The 18,040-nt window shown below is 35.9% G+C and overlaps 1 protein-coding gene across 1 annotated transcript in view; it reads right to left on the bottom strand.

The window, feature by feature from the left end:
- The window catches only part of LOC126370229 (uncharacterized), a 52,870-nt gene extending 36,993 nt beyond the window's left edge, over positions 1-15,877 (bottom strand). Inside the window, exon 1 of the mRNA XM_050015037.1 lies at positions 15,689-15,877. The gene's annotated coding sequence lies outside the window, so the exon portion shown is untranslated. The remainder of the gene's footprint in view (positions 1-15,688) is intronic.
- Between the last annotated feature and the right edge of the window lie 2,163 nt (positions 15,878-18,040).

Below are 18,040 nucleotides of genomic sequence, written 5' to 3'. Positions count from 1 at the left end.
TTTTAATGAAGGTGATGTCCTGATTTTGGACAGAGGATTTCGGGATAGCATCGATGAAGTAGAATCTTGTGGTTACCTTACATACATGCCCACCTCAAAAGATGAGACGGAACATCAACTGACTGTTTTACAGGCGAATGAATCAAGACAAGTAACAATGTGCCGCTGGGTTGTGGAAACAATAAATGGAAGACTAAAAAATCAGTTTCGCCAATTACGAGCACAAACCTTTAATCTAGCAGCTCCTCACTTGTTAGATGATATAAAAATAGCCGGATCATTATTAAATGCATTCGGTGCACCTTTGAGTGATCATTATCTAGCCAATGAAATTATAGGTCAAATAAGCCTAAGGTTTGGCAATCGGAATCGTCTAAGTGAATATGTCTTAGACAACAACATTAACAGACGACGGGCTCATTTTGATGTTATAAACGCTGCAAACCTTGGTGGTGACGAGTTTCCAATTTTAAGTATGGATGACCTCATTATTTATGCCCTGGGCACGTATCAAATACAGCAGGCTCGTAGTTATTATGGGGAACATATGAAAAACGGGACGTATATCATAGAAATATATAAAGAACCCAATCTGGAAGATTTCGCGAATGATAATCTTGATTGTAATGATCCGTGGCTATTAAGAGGAAGAATCCAATCAAGACATGTATCAAGTCGAATATACTATGTATACATTTTGTTAGAACGAGGGCTTCAAGGCCGGGATGCGATTTTAGGCCATTATTGCTCGTGTATTGTAGGGAAAAGAACATTAGGTTGCTGTTCTCATGTGATGTCTATTGTTTGGTATTTGGGATGGGGTAGGCATCAGGCCAACCTGTCTCCTCCAGCTCAATTTTTAGACTTAGTAATCAGACATGATATAGAGAATGAACCATATGAAGAAGAAAATGAGAGCTGAAATAAAACGCTTATTTAAATGACAGGGTAAGATTATATAAATACTATATTTCGCGTGGTTTGCTCGCTGCTACAGCAGCTCGCGTGTCCTGTATTTGTTCGAAACTTTGTATGGCGGCCATCTTGTTTTCCGCCAAATGTTTTTTTTACCTGGTTCCGGGAAAATCAAAAAGTTCCAGATGCGATAGGTTTGCCAGACCGTAGGGTGTCTCCCTGATGCGGAGCAGTTTTTGGAGACTAAAAAGTATTTCCATATTAAAGTTGACTTTTCGATCACATTCTTCTACGTCATTTTTTCCCCCGATGTATTTTCTAAAAAAACACAATTTTGTATGGCGGTCATCTTGTTTATCCGCCATTTTGTTTTTTTTTTCAATAGCGATTAGATTGGACCAAGAATTAAATAGGTTTCGTGAAAAAAGAATCGTTCCAGGTGCGATAGCATTTCCAGGCCGTAGAGTGTCTCCCTGATGCGGAGCAGTTTTCCAAGATCTGGAAGTTTTCTCATACTCACTGGGAGGTCCCGATCATACCCCCTTACATAATTTTTACCCCCCGGCGCTCCTTCTGGGAGAACAACTATGTCAGTCAGTCAGTCAATAGATAAATGGGTCTCCAGCTATTATAGTATAAAAAAGATTCTATATAAAGGGTGTTAGTAGTATAATAATAGCTTTATATAATATAACTAGATGTCGCGTGGTTCGCTCGCTGCTGAAGCAGCACGCGTGTCCTGAGTTTGGTCGAGCTTGCCCCACCTACCACTTTGTATGGCGGCCATCTTGCTTTTCCGCCATTTTGTTTTTTTTTACACCGGCGAAAACCAAAACGTTCCAGGTGTGATAATGTTTGCTAGGCTGTAGGGTGTCCACCTAATGCGGAGCAGTTTTCAAAGATGACGTTCCGATCACACCCCTATACATCATTTTATCCCTAGACATTTTCTGGAAAAACTCTATTTTGTATGGCGGCCATCTTGTTTTTCCGCCATTTTGTTTTTTTTTCGCCGGCGATTGGATTTGACCAAGATTTAAATATGTTGTGCGAAAAAAAATGCTCCAGGTTTTATAGTTTTGCCAGACCCTAGGGTGCCGCCCTGTTGCGGAGCAGTTTTCAAAGATCGAAAAGTATTTTTATACTCAATAAAAAGACGTTCCAATTACAACCCCACACACAGTTTTTACCCACCCACGGGACATTTTCTGGAAACATAAAATGTTGTATGGCGGCCATCTTGTTTTTCCGCCATTTTGTTTTTTTTTTACCTGCGATTGAATTTGACTAAGAATTAAATAGGTTTTGTGAAAGAAGAATCGTTCCAAGCGCGATAGTTTTGCCAGACTATAGGGTGCCTCCCTGATGCGGAGCAGTTTTCTAAGATCTGGAAGTTTTCCCATACTCACCGGGAAGTCCAGATTACAGCCCCATACATGATTTTTACCCCCGATGCTCCTTCTGGGAGAACAATTATGTCAGTGAGTGAGTCAGTGGGTCTCTAGCTATATATAGTATAGTAAATAGTAATAATAATAATTATTATTGATAGTTCAATTAAACAACATGCTATCTGTTTTTTATAGGTTTATCTTGTCGCTTTGTTTCTGAATAGGTCGAAATATGCGTAAAAGCAAGTAATCTGCTATAAAAATGTTGATTTAATAATAAAATCTTAAGTTTGCACACCATGACTTCGACTTTAAATGACTCAGCTCCGATGTATCTTTGAGCTGTTTTTTTTTTACAGCCAGTTATCTTTAATAATGTACTAATAAAAAGCAATAACAATTTGAGTGGCCGCTAAAAAAAAAATTCAAGCCAACCCCCGAACAAATTTACCCAAACCCCTTTAAATTGTTATTACTAATTGTTGTTGTTGTTATACTGAGGTCAGTATTATTATCTATTTCAATTTAAATTGTTGTTATGTAGATAGGTACTATGTACATCTACATAACAACAGTAATTGTAGTTTCCAACTAGTCAAATCAGTTACTTTTTACTAAACGTTAAAACACAAAATTACCATGCAATTTGTGTGAAAAAGCAACATGTGACGTCACAGAAAAACGTGTCAAAATGTCGCACTTATTATTACAATTTTCTTTATTAAAATTCATAAATAAGTTAAATAGAAAAAAGAAAACGTTTTTGCCCCATTTAGATTTATTCAGTCTTCATTTAGTAATTAGAATTTCATAATTTATCTTTGTTCTAGGATATTAAACATTAAAATTTTAATACAAACTAAGCAAAGTAAAGGCATGAACGTCATTCGGCCTACTTTAAAACACATAAAAAACAATAACTACTGCATGAAAAGCAAAAATATTCAAAATAGTTTTTTTTTTTGATAAATGATGATTTCATTTAAAAAAATATACCTTACATAGGTACTGAATTGGGAAATAGTAGTAAGCTTAAGTATGTTTTAATTAATGTTTAAAATGTTCAAAGCACCGTATTTGCCGACGCTACAGAACAAACATACCTACTTTCTTGGGATGTGCAAGTTTGCTAATTTCTTTAATGAACGTGCGGTGAATTGTAAATTTTACGTGTGCATGTTAAAAGGAAATTGATTGTATCAGAGGTCACGCGTCTTCATTATGCTATGTTGACTTACTTTTGTGTAGCATTTACTTAGATAAGTACCTGGGTACCTATAGAACATTTCTAAGATGATATGAGTAAGTTACTAGCTTCATATTCCAATTTAATTCTTCTTCTTCTTTTAATCCTTTTGTCCCCTTTTGCGATGTAGGGTTCGAGTAACAGATTTCCACTCGTCGCGATTTTTTGCAGCCTCTGTAGGTTGCTCCCGTGATATGCCAATTAATTTAAATTTTTTTTGGTCTTTTATTTACTTAAGGGCTTTTAACAAAATTTGTTATGCCAGCCCCATCGATCAAGACTGACTAAAACTGATAAAAAATCATATTTAATTCATGCCCCCACCCACAAAAGCCACGTTTTTCTGTGACGTCACATGTGATGCTGTTGTGAATGAAAGCATAAATCAAATATGATTCTCTGCTCGTAGGTTCAGTTTAATTAATATATAATATTATACTTATATATATATTTTATCATCCTTGTTGTGCCTTCCGCATCTTAATGTCATTTTAAAACCTTATGCCTTTTATCGCCTGAAAGAAATTTGTTGTAGGGCAATAAGGCCGCTTTTTCTTCTATCGTGTGCGTTGTGAGGTAAATTACCAACCTCATTAACCCTAGTGTCAGGGTTACTATTAAGCCACCAAAGGCCTCTGACATGGCTCATGTAACGACTACTTACTTACATCAGCAAATAGTAACCGGGACCAACGGCTTAACGTGCCTTCCGAAGCACGGATCATCTTACTTTCGGACAATCGGTGATCAGCCTGTAATGTCCTAACCAAAATAGGGATCACAAAGTGATTTTTGTGATATGTCCCCCCACCAGGATCGAACCGGGACCTCCGGATCGTGAGCTCTACATTCAACCACTAGACTATAGAGGCCGTGTTTTATGGTTTAATATTTCTTGATCATGTTTTGTTGTATGTGTATGCAACAATGTACATTATGATTTAAAATATTAGGTGAGCGTCTAGGTACCTTCCTATTTTATAGGTAAATTTTAGGTCAAAAAATATTGTTTCCTACGTTCTTACAGTTTGTTGAGCAAGGTAAAGGTTATACCTCACAAGTCGCCAGATAAATTACCAAACATTTGTATTGATCACTAATGCTTACATCGCGCCTGCGCCCCCTCCCATTCCTAGAGTTACAACCGAGAAAACTTTGTGTGAACAAATACCTAACACACAACAGATCAAACAAAAGATCGTTTGTACATGTCAATTAGAACCTCAAGCTTTCCCCTCGACAATGTGCGTTGAATGGAGAGAAATATTTGGATTTCAGTTTTTTTTTATTACAATGACATTGACACCAATGTCACGTACACTTTTAGCCGATAACTTTTCCTTTTTCTACATTTTGTAGACTATTGATTTGTTTTTGTTAGTTCGCGTAGAATTAGGGTTTAGTCGACTTTTTTAACTCTAATGTGAAGAAAGACTGAGTGTCTGTAGCGCCCAAAAATAATAATAATAAAAAAAAATTGGAAAAGCCACGGCACACACATAGGTAGGTAGCTATCTACATAAAAAAAATGAATGATCCATATTTTATTTGACCGTCTATGAAACTATAAAAACCTATGTAAGTACGTATACGTATGCGACATTTCAGTGCACTTTATCAAACATAATGAGAACCATTCAGCGGATGAAACACCTCATGCACACAAGATACGAGATAAAAACATGGCATATGAATGAAAAGTATTGCGCTTAAAAAGTAAAAAGAAAACAAATAAAAACGCCATCTGGAATGAAATTCTCGCCCGGCACAATTCCAATTTTAAAAGATAAGAATTTAAATATCCCGCCAAATGTCAGCGTATGGAAATACTTTCGCCGTCAAGCGTGACCGCTGGTAACCTGTTCTGTTCGTACTCGTAACAGTTCCCGAGATATCACATTACATTTTTTTATTAGATAAGTACTTCATGTTTTTGTTACTGGGAAAATTGTTTATGACGTTATTAGTCGGAGAAGTTTTAGTACTATTTTCCGCTCGTTTATTCTTATTTTTAGCTAATAAACGAATTAGAAATTATCGCAACAGAAAATTACCTGTGACGGATTATTAAGGTAATGAGAAATCTACTCTGTAAAAATAAATAAGTAAATCTGCAATGTTAGTAAGTAGGTAGTTAAAGTATTTGTGTAAGGCTCAGTACAGATACTGTGTAGGTATGAAAGGTCTTTTAAATCATCAAAAATATGTTTTTACGCGGCGATTAAATGACATTCATTCATGTTTACATTCAAGCGGTTGTCAATAGCTGTAAACTTTTAAAGCAAGCCGACGTTAATATCGTGTCGTCAGATTACAAGACATAATTATTAGTATATTCCACTCCAATTAACATGATTGACAACACAAACTATTACCATCGATGGTGACTGAGACAAGCGTCAGGTTCTTTTATCTATGAACTTTTTTATTCTGTGGACCTTTTTATAACTGGCCGCTCTACTGCCTCAGGGAATGTCTCTATGAAAATAAATCCAAAGAGAACGTATTGAGATTTAAAAATAATACTCAAATAAAATAATACTATTTGATTGAAATCTTATTGTTTGCGCTCTTATAGCTTTGACATTGCTATGTTTGAAAATACTGGCTGTGTGTTTTGTATTGGAGTGTGTATGTAGTTTCGTGTTCCTAATTGAATCTATTCTCTTGCTTTTAACATGGCTGTCAGAGGAACATCCATATCGTTGGTAAACCATTTTTTGGCAAATTTTAACGAATATTATGAATGATTTAAACGCACGCTGTCAGTTTTTTAGCCTGTCATAAAGTGAATACCTCTCTAATTACTGACCCCAACATACAAACTGTGTTATGAACACATCCCTAGTAGGAACTTAATGTTATAAATGCGAATACTTTATAAATGTATACTGCCTTTAGTACCATAAAATGCCGCTTAACACTCTATGAACTTTATAGACACTTAAGTAAAAGTTTATTGATTCCTATTTAAGTACCTAGGTGCTCACTTTATTGTGAAAATGATAAGTAAGTACGTAAATAATGTAAAATGAATAGCCAATGAATAATTCTAAAGCGTGATAAATCCTGTTTGCTTAAATTTATATTCTAGAGGGAAAGATAGCAACTTGCGTGAATATATCAGATAATAAAGTTGAAACTACATAGTTTAACTTACTTACACCTACATTTTCTAATGGGGTGAGCAGAACAGTGCTATAAGTAATCAAAAGACAACTTGCTCTTGTTATGAAATCTGAGCAAGTTAATATACAGGGTGTTAGTGACAACGTAACGAAAACTATGAGGGATGATTCAAACCATTATTCTGAGTAGTTGTCAAAAAAAAAAAACACTAAAATTTGCATGAATTTTTCGATAGGAAATTCCACTTGATATCAACTCAGAATCATGGCCTGAATCATCCTCCTCAGTATTTTACGGTGTCACTAACACCCATACGCACAACCTGTACATACTTGTACAGTCATGTCATGAGTAATATCATGTGCCTACTTTAGAACCCTGTTGCACTGTCAAATTTTATATTTAACGAGACTTTACACGGTTTAATTTGTCAAAAAAATATATGCCATGGTATCAAAGTGTATACATATTAGTACTCGTGACCTTACGGGGTGTAAGTGATATCGTAACGAATATTGAAGGGATGATTCATTCAGCTCATTATTATGAGTTAATATCAAATGGAATTTTCCATCGCAAAAGTATAGAATTGAAAATAAATTTAAAAAGACAAGAATTTTGGGACGGAAGGAAATTCCACTTGATATTAACTCAGAATCGTGGTCCGAATCATCTCCCTCAGTATTCGTTATGATGTCACTAACACCCTGTATACTAAATCCAATCTTATTTAGATAGTCTAAAGGTATGGTATGGTATGGTAGTGGACTCTATTTTCCATATTTAGACACGTGGATGGCCCATTATGCGTGTAATAATTCTTGCCTATAGCCAAGTCAATGGTCTTCTGAGCTCAGAAGACCTTGTTTACCTGTAAGATTTCTGCCCGTTATGCTGCAACTCCCACGCGTGCAACTCACACGATAGTTTAAAAATTCTGCGATATATTAAAACTGGAAATAAAATGATCCAAAAATGTTAGTAGATTAAAATGGTATAATATATTATCTTTCTTTCGCACTAGGCGATCTCTGTTTTGCTGTCATTCTAATCATTACATTTCGATCATAAAGTAAGTACTTACTATATAAGTTAGATAATGCGCTGACTTGTCACCATATGTTTCGTTAGATGAATATTACAACTTTTTGTGGGAGATCTTATAACTCATGGCTCTTTCCATCCAATAGCGATACTACCGAGACTCTATATATGTATCTCTATTTATGTATGTATGTGTGTTGTATGTGTATCTGTATATGTGTGTATAGATATAAATACGATAAAACATATTTCCGTGCTGAATAACACGACAGTCACCTATAAACACAATCTATTAACACGGATAGTCCCTCGTCTTGACCTGAAGTGAACTTTCTCCAGCCTTTACATATAAGGTTTAAGGTTCCTATTAGATGTGTGAAATTGTTCTCACCATACAACTCCATGGCTTTGTAATTTATACGTATATTTTGTACTACCTATGAGTTGCGAGTTTGCGATTGTCTACCGATAGGTAAGAGCGTCTCTAGTCCTAGGCAAATGATGGAATTGTTACATACAATTTCCATCATCATTAATTTAAGAGCCACGTTCTTGTCGGTGCCATATGTTTCCCTAAAGAGTAGCATGGAGAATTCCACATATACAATTTTGTAACACTCACAATGCAATTTTAATATTATGTATTTTTAGCTAGCCAGGAATTCATGTGGCCCTCCATCCCTGTGTAAACGAACACGAAATATTTGTACAGAATATCTTTTACCGGAGATCTTGACGTCAGGATAGCCGGTATTTCTCTTTTTTATGTACTATTGTGTACAGTTAAGGTACCCACAGTTTTTCAGAATATATTTCATCAAGATAATATGAGTCATTACATGTGCGATTCTGGCGTTCACAACATACATACATAAACTCACGCCTATTTCCCTCCGGGGTAAGCAGAGACTATAGAATTCCATTTGCTTCGATCCTGACACACTTCTCTTGCTTCGTCCACATTCATCAATCGCTTCATACTCGTACACGCACGCCGGTTCAGAGTAGATCGTATTAAACCTTTTCTAAGGACATCTCCAATTTGGTCATCGTAAGTCCTTCTCGGCGTTCACAAATTAAAGGAAATAAAGCTAACATCGCAATAAAAACAAAATACTTGTAGAGACATGTATATCTAACTTGATAAACTTATAATTATTATGACGACAGATGACAGGGCGTCACTAATCGAGGTAATATAATAACTATGCAGGCGCACAAATACAAGGGCGGGTCCGTTGCTTATAAAAAGACTACAATTAAACATTTTATCAGAATCCATCAACACTTATAGGACAAAGCTCTCATAAAAACCTATAAGTCATTAATCTTGATCTTCTACTTTCCATTTTACAAACACAAAGTACCTTGTATATCCAACAAAGGGGCTCCCAACAAGTTTACCATAATTAGCATAAGAAATAATTCTCCCACGACACGCAAAAATTATGTTTCACGGTCTATTCATCTAATGGATTAAGTTAAACTTTCACTTCAATAAAACCTAGGCCAAGAGTTGACTTTATGAATATATTAATTTATTTAAAGCTTGGTTCGAAGAGCTTATTGCGAAAAATTTTGCTACATATAGCAAAAATAACCGTCGAAATTATATTTAGTAACAACACCTATTTTATATTTTAGATTTTTATACATACAAAGGTAAGTAACCTTAAATATTAAAACAGATAATTTCCTGCCTACACATGCATACATATATAAATTTACGCCTATTTTCCACCGGGGTAAGCACAGACTATGGAATTCCATGTTCTTCGAACCTCACACATTTCACTTGCTTCCTTCCTTACTGTATAAAGGAAATCACTAACATAGTAAATACATAGGATAACAAGTAACTAAGTAAATAAATCCAAAATGTAATGACGCTTTAGGAACCAATGTATCGAAGTAATTATGCAAACAGCCTTGAAACTCTCGAATCTCGCATTCTCTCACACAACTTCTCAAAACTAAGCAACTTGTCGCATGTGTTTAATCCATGTAACACACGAACAATTATCTATAAACCTTCAATCAAACAAGCGAGCGGTCTCAAGCCTCGCACGTGTATGTCAAACAGGAAACGTGGAGACAGGCATTCGGTTAATCACAGTTTAAATGGTTAATCGTTGTTAATCGGTGAAACGCATCTCCGGCCGTCAATATCAAGGACCATCCCACCATCTCACCGTTCTTACCGTGGCACCGTCTCACCATCCTACCGTCCCATCTTTTTGTATGCTTTCTCTACTTAAGGAAAGATTGATGAGTCTAATTAATACCCTTCTTGAATGCTATTTCCTGTATTTTAAGGCTTTCGTTATCTAGTTTCCTTATGATTGTCGATTATCTTCGACAGTTATCGGGGTTTTATAGCCTGATTAATTATTGACATTTACTTGTTGTCGTGACAAAGTTTGTTCGTGGTTTGATCCAAGTTCAAAGTTAAATTGGAGAAAGTTTTGGAAGTCAAAAATGTTAGCCTGGTATAAGTTTTGAGTCTGTAGGGTTTTATTTTTAATAAGTAAATATTTAAATATAAGTTATTTTTATGAATATCTGGGTGACTAAATCCATAATAAGTGAAACTGGAAACCACGGCATATTAACACGACATAATAATATACAACATAATCTTTAAAGACTTGATAAAACGCAAACATAATAACATGATTTTTATCAGCAGAGAAATGCAACTCAAGGCTTCATCTTAACGGCCATTGGTCACGGACATCGAGTGGACGTTAATTAATTATTACCAATCAAAAATATCTTCAGTCTACACTAATGTGATGCCAAGCCGCTCTCACATCAAGCTCCAAGCCAAATTTCAGTCTGACATTTTGGGTTCACATACTTACGCTTTCACCACTCCCAAACAAGATAATTCTCAAAGCAACCTGTGAAATTTCATTAAACTTTCATCATTAAATAAAGGTTGGCGAATTGGTAATAGTTACAGATTGCAATCGGTAATTCTCGATTGAAATCTTATTACGCTTAACAGGCGAGAAGAATTAATACAGAAAATTGGAATGTAAACGGTTTTAGCCGTGGTTGAACGCGAGTTGGTTGAAATTGACCGTGTAATTATAAGAAATGGTCAAATAACTCCGATTCTTGGGTTCGTTACGTGACTAAGAAGACATTTGACGCAACAATTACTTCGCTTATATGGATCGAACTCCTTTTATAACGCTGTTGTGGTCGTTATGTATTCATGTGTTATGTATACCTACGTGACGTGATTGGTATAGGTCGTGGTATTGTGTATTTTGCTGTGGACTAATAATTACGAACATTTGAATTTCAATTTGGGAGTGTTTTGATTGCTAAATACTCTACAAATTGTGTTTTGATTCTTTGTGTTAAGTCTCGACGAGAGTTGATTTCGGTTAAAAAATTTGCATATTAGGCAGTCATTTGTTTTTAAGTAAGATTATTATCTGCTTATTGCTTCATTGACATAGTACTGACTCTACATTAGCCATCCGTAAAGCTCTATCTATGATTTTATCTCTGCTATTCTCTACCTACGTCTTCCGAAGATGATCCGTGCTTCGAAAGGCATGTTAAGCCTTTGGTCCCGGTTACTATTTACTGACGTAAGTAAGTTGTCGTTACATGAGCCATGTCAGGGGCCTTTGGCGGCTCAATAGCAACCCTGACACCAGGATTGATGGGGTCGGTACTCCACCTCACAACCCACACGATAGGAGAAGAAGACTTAAGTCTTCTATTATACATTATAGGTATATACCTACAAATCTAGTTAAACTGATGTTCAATAGATATTCCTATTCAAAAAGGGGACTATATTTTCTATCACCAAAATTTATATTTGTCATCAAGATGTATCACCTAATAAATAGATCTATCGCCACGAAATATTTTCGTTCTCAGATAAACAAAAATTGTTCCCAGGTATGAATTATCAAATTAATGTTAATATATGTGTAAAATAAGAGATCGATAACCAATAAAATTATATTGCATTACATGAATATAAACTTCGTTCTTATAATAACAGTTTTGTTACTTAAATAATAACTCTGTGCTCAGAATGGTAGATCTGTCACCAAATAAATCGATTATCGATCCCTGACTGCGACTCCTTTTTATTTGATATTTTGTCACCAATACAGTAGTAACATTTTATTTCGTTCAGATATTAAATTAATAGTATTCGTTACCAATTTAATACATCAATTTATAATTTTAATGAAAAAATGATCAAAGGGGCGGAGACAAATTGGCGCGCTTTAAAAATTGACCAATCCGGCCTCAACGATGGGTAGTAGGTAACTAGGTTCGATCACACGATGCGCGACGCGGGCGGCGTGCCATAAGCCAGCTATTTTAAACCAGCGCTGATTGTTCAGTGGTAATTATTTTAAACAATAAATATTGATTATATTGACTTTAATTGTTTTATTTACTACTCTGCTAAATATAATTTATACTACCAGTGGAAATTTAGAACCTTGGGAGTCTAGTTAAGTAGCAGAATCTTTTGGTTGAAACGATGATGACAACCCTAATTTTTTATTTGAACTTAATGCAATTTTCTAGTAACATAATATGATTTATTGGTAATCTCTTTAAATTAGTTTGTTTAAATACTTATTAGGACACACCTATTATAATACATACAAAAACATTTATTTGGTACTAGACCTTATATCTCAGGATTTTAGGTGATTTATTGTGGAACTGATTTTGCATTGTTTGGTGACTACATTTTGGTGACAGATCTACTATTTTGAGGACAAACCCTATTATTTAAGAAACACAAAACTAATTAAATTGGTGATAGCTTAAATGATACCCATTCAAAAACTGTTTGGTGCCTTTATTACAACTTTCCAATACATTGTCTGATAGCATCCATTGCAAGCGAGTCTTCTATATAGTTGTCTTATAAGTAGTGAAAACCACGTAAGCACCTTTTGGATAAATCACATTCATATGTGATTTTTTGGAGGTATGTGACCTAAGCTGTATTCGGCTCGTTTTCCCTTTGCGGGTTGGAAGGTCTGACAGGCAGTCGCTTCTGTAAAAACTGGACCTGTCAAATCTTCAGGTTAGGTAAGCGGACCCTGTGAAAAACGGGATAATACTAGGGAGATGATGACATTCGTATGTGATTTTTGTTAACAAAACCTTGCAATAGACAAGTTAATTTCAATCCAATTTTTACTTGGATTGAAATTAAATTAAAGAAATCTTTTTTTTATCCGAGGATATCACATCGGAACGTGTTTCTTCCATAAGGCGCTTACTTTTCACTTTATCTTCCTCACCAGTTTCACTGACGTTTCTCTGCCAATGTCAAGGTCTGCAGCGTATGCGCAGTGTCAACGCACGCGGTTTACACAACGCGCACTCGAATGGAACTCGCGCGCTCTTTACATACTGGAAAAGGCATTGCATATACACGGCCTACTATTGAGTTCATGGTCCTATTTTAGGGTTTATGTTTCGTGGTTTATCACGGGGTTATAAAAAGATGAATTCTGTCATTGAAAATGTTTTAACTTCTCGACTAGTAAGTTAGAAAGTCTCGAGTTTAAGTCCCAGTGAAGAAGTGTTGTGAATTATACTACAAAACTTCTTGTGCTGGAATTGTAACCTAAATGTTGGATGAAATGACAATAGCCAAAAAAATGTAAGTATATATCTTGCGGTATTCTTCTTTTTCGAGTTGTTGACATCATTACATTTCGAGACTCCAATACTGGCTGGTGTTGGGTACATGGTGATACATGCTGACATAGGCGTGAATCGGGTGTCTTTGTGGGTCGATTGCATAATATTATTATTTAATTTGTAAGTATTTACACAAAATTCAAACAGTATTTACCCCGTTAAAATTACCCCCGCCGATTAAAACAAAATCGGTGCCCAGCAGTAATGTAATAGTAGGCTATTTATGTTATATGCCAAAAGTATTTTCCTTCGTTAGTAGTTGAGTCATGTCAGGGGCCAATGGCGGTTCAATAATAACCCTGACACCAGGGTTGATGGGGTTGGTAATCCACATTAACCCACACGATAGGAGAAGTAGTTTCCTTAAATCTTGTAACTCTGTCCACCCGAAAAAGGATGCCGCGCGTGATTATGTGTACGAGTATGTATATGTTTGTGTAAAGTTAAATATGTAAGATAAGCAGAGATGGGGCCACGACATGTTTGACCCACAAGCCATAGTTCAACCTCATACGATGTTGTGGTCACGCGCTCCGCTATTTATATGAGAATCGCATATATCTGCATATTAATTTAATCTTCATATATTATTATATCTGGGAGGTTTTTCAACCCTACCATGAAAATGTAAAAAGGCCACATCAAAGCAATTCATAAAAAAGTAGAAATATAAGTAGAAATGTTTTATTGCGACCATGCATTCGTACAAATTGTGGTGTTTTAAAAATTCAGAAGTAAGTATCAACACGGACCCGGTAAGGGCACTGCAACTGGTAGAGAGGACAACATACTTCTACCAATTACTACCAACAAAGTAATAATGCTATTTGACATTTGTTTGCATTTTGCACTTAGTTTTATCTACGCAAAAGTCAAATTGCAATACTTATTGCCCTTTTAGATAAATTGCTTCCATGTGGCTGCCTTTTTAACCCCCAACTGTCGAAAGATACTGTAGATATAAAGTCAATTTGTTTTTGATTGGTCATTTAAAAGATGTGTGATATTCTAGACTTTCATTGTATTGTCACTTCAAATCCCGGCTCGAACTGTAAACCACTGAATTCGACTTTATGAGTTTCAATTTATTCATGTTATAGATAATTTAGATATCACGTGGTCCCCAAAATGTTGTGCCCGGTTAATGCTAATGGGCTTGACCCGTAGTACATGGGACTTAAATTTGTGTTGTCAGAAATTTCCAATTTCGAAATAGTACGTCCAACACGTTCAAAGGATCCATTTACCTAACCTGAAAATTTGTCAGGTCCGGTTTTTTTGAAGCAACTGCCCTTCTGACCTACCTACGGGTTGGAGGTTCAGGCTAGGTAAGCGGACCCTTTTGGACGACTGGATAACAGGGTTGGACAAAAAGGAGATGATGACGTACATGTACAGTTTCTTTCACACTAAGGTTGCCTGGAAGAAATTGCTATTAAACAATAAGGCCGCCTATTGTATTCTACTGTCTTATTTGTAAACTATTCTTTCTTGTGTGATTTGGATTTTGTATTGTATTGATATCGTCTCTATACGACGTAGTATAATGTATTGCATCGGTGCATCTGCCAATAAAAGTGAATGCGTTGACGTAGGGAGGGCGGGAGTGCGTCGTTGGCCCACTTACCCCGTCCGCTCTGAATACTCCTGACACACTTTATGTTCATAGATAAAATTATACTACTTCTAGTAAGATAGATAATATACTGTTTTCTTTTGTTTGTGTTCATTTACTGAGCTCGTTTAATGTAAGTAGGTACCTACCTAGTTTTGGTTCAGAGGGTAATATATTCTATGAAAAAATCACTTTACATTTACATGACCATTCTATTTTTAAAAGAAAAGTTGTTAGTTTGTTCTTCTTTTGAATTTCTTCGGAGCAAATTTCAAGTGCGTGATATAATAAATAATTGCGTTAAGTAATTTGAGAAATACTAAGTGCATAAGAAAATAATTTAAATAATTAAAAACCAATATTGCTATTATAAATTGCTATAATAAATTGTTTTCAATTGGATACCGCAATTGCGGAAAATTTGATTTTGCCGCCAAAATTGTTATGTAATTAGGTCATTATTTTACTTACTGATCTACAGAAGGAACTTTAAAAATATTTTTTCATTAGGTAAATATTCATCGAAGTTTGACATGTTCTTAGAACGAAGACAATTTACCAGTCACATAATTATTTATAAACACTTAGGTACTTAACAAAAAACAATCTATTAAAAATAAAATAGATCAATCTTACCGTTAAATCTTCCAGCCAAAACAATAAAAAACTCAACGGTCCAGCAAGCACACTATTTATTACACAGTTCGCACAAAAATGTCCACAGTTTTCGTATCGGTCCCACGTGCGCGGCGGTTTGAAAATCGAACGCGTCGGTGCGCGCGCGGCAGTTGGCAAGTGACAAGTGGATAGTGCGCTCGCCGCCTGCGCAGGTGGCAGCCTCCCTCTAACAAGGTCGCTCCCCTCTCTCCGTTTCACCCGGAGAAAGTCTACCTACATACATACCAAATTTCCGAACTGATTGACTTGCTTGAATCAACGCTCAGGTGGATCCGTACCGGGTTCGTGTGCTGGGAAATTTAAGTCCTTGTCTGATGACCCCTCATGAGAAGTGTCACTTTTGAAGATTTTACTTTATGAAATAAAATCGGAATATTTTTTATTGGCTGAAATGTCTGAATTTCAGCCTCTCTACCTGTGTGGTTAAAAACTAGAAACTCAAAATGTAAGCGGCAGCACTGTTGAGTGTTCCTAAATTTTGAGTTCTCCATACTGTCCAGCTAAAATTCGTGATTAAATTTCTATAAATGTAGAGCAACGTGGAGTGTATCCTGTCTAAAGGATAAGTTACGAAAAATAAAAACCATCAGTTGGAAAAAGGCACTTTTGATTGAAAATAAGTTTTTTCTAAATTTTCTTCTTTTCAATCTTTAGGAAATTAATATAACACTATGGTTTTGCAGTTAAACGCTGCGCAAAGGATTATCAATATATTTGTTTACTCAAATAGCATGAGAAACTGTCAAAACTTAGAAGACTCAACAGTAGCGACAGGGAGAAATAGGCAGATTTTATCCTCATTGGAGCGCGCCTTTGAATTGCATTTTTTTTAATTAAGTTTAAACTCGTTAATAAAGCCCTTTATTATGCTCTTTTTACTCATTTGTAACTGTCCTATATGCTATGTTTTATGTGCAATAAAGAATTATTGATTGATTGAGTACCTGAAACTGTGGCAGATGACCAGCCCATCGCCTAGAATATGTACACAACATACGTACATAAACTCACGCATATTTCCATTTCCTTCGAACCTGACATACTTCTCTTGCTTCCTTCACATTCATCAATGTTTCATACATGCACGGCGGGTTAGAGTAGATTGTACTGAACTTTTGTTATAGGCATCCCCAATTTGGTCAACGTACGCCCTAGTAGGTCTTCCTCTGTCAGTCCTACCAACAACCTTCCTCTTATATACCGCTTTTGTAATCCTATTATCCTTCATCCGCTCTACGTGTTCAAACCAACTTAATATTCCCTTCTCAATGTTAGTCACTTTATCGTCTTTTACAACACATCTCTCTCTCTCTCTCTCTTATCACACTCTTTCACCCATGAAAATAAATAAAATATAAACCTCATTCGTAATACCATAATATGTATATGACACAACCAATATTTCCCGTACGTGTGCTGAAGGTCTAAAATTGCCACATCAAAGCAACTCATCTAAAAAACAGTATTGCAACTTGACATTTGCGCATATAAAAGTAGTAAGTACTTACGCAATTTCGCGAAACGTCAAATAGCAATATTGGTTTTTAAGTAAATTGCTTTTTAACCCCCCAATTCATTATATTTCATCTTTCCATCTCCACTCATCACCGTAGCGTTTAGTAGCATGAGTTGCGTCTGACTATAAATATACGTGTATGTTATTAATCGTTACACGGTTAGGGACGGAAAGGTATTTAGTTAACAGACGAAAAACTATCGTCAATTAATTTGACTCCAACGCATTAATATTGTAAGCCTTACCGAAAGGTTTTATCATTGTAGACAAGAATCTTTGGGGATTACTTCTTAATACTTGTTAACATTGAATATCATTATCATAATTAGTATTTATTAGGCGTCGGTACGTTCAATCTCTATCTTAATAGAAAGTGTTTCGCCTATAGGTTTTTTATTAGTGGGATTGTGTTTTTAGACCTAGCTTAATACATGCGACAGAATATAATACATAACATAAACAGCCTACGTATATATACGTCCCACTGCTGGGCACAGGCCTCCCCTCAATCAACCGAAGGGGGTATGGAGCATACTCCACCAAGCTGCTCCACTGCGGGTTGGTGGAGGTGTTTTTACGGCTAATAGCCGGGACCAACGGCTTAACGTGCCCTCCGAAGCACGTAATCGTCTTACTTTTTCGGACAATCAGGTGATTCAAGCCTGAAAAGTCCTTACCAAACAAAGGACAGTCTCACAAAGTGATTTCGACAATGTCCCCATCGGGAATCGAACCCGGACCTCCAGATCGTGAGCCTAACGCTCTAACCACTAGACCACGGAGGCTGTTAGAAT

The sequence above is a fragment of the Pectinophora gossypiella genome, chromosome 10 (assembly GCF_024362695.1).
Source record: "Pectinophora gossypiella chromosome 10, ilPecGoss1.1, whole genome shotgun sequence".
NCBI lineage: Eukaryota > Metazoa > Arthropoda > Insecta > Lepidoptera > Gelechiidae > Pectinophora > Pectinophora gossypiella.
Note: the sequence above shows the minus strand (reverse complement) of the source record. Positions and strands in the feature narration are given on the sequence as shown.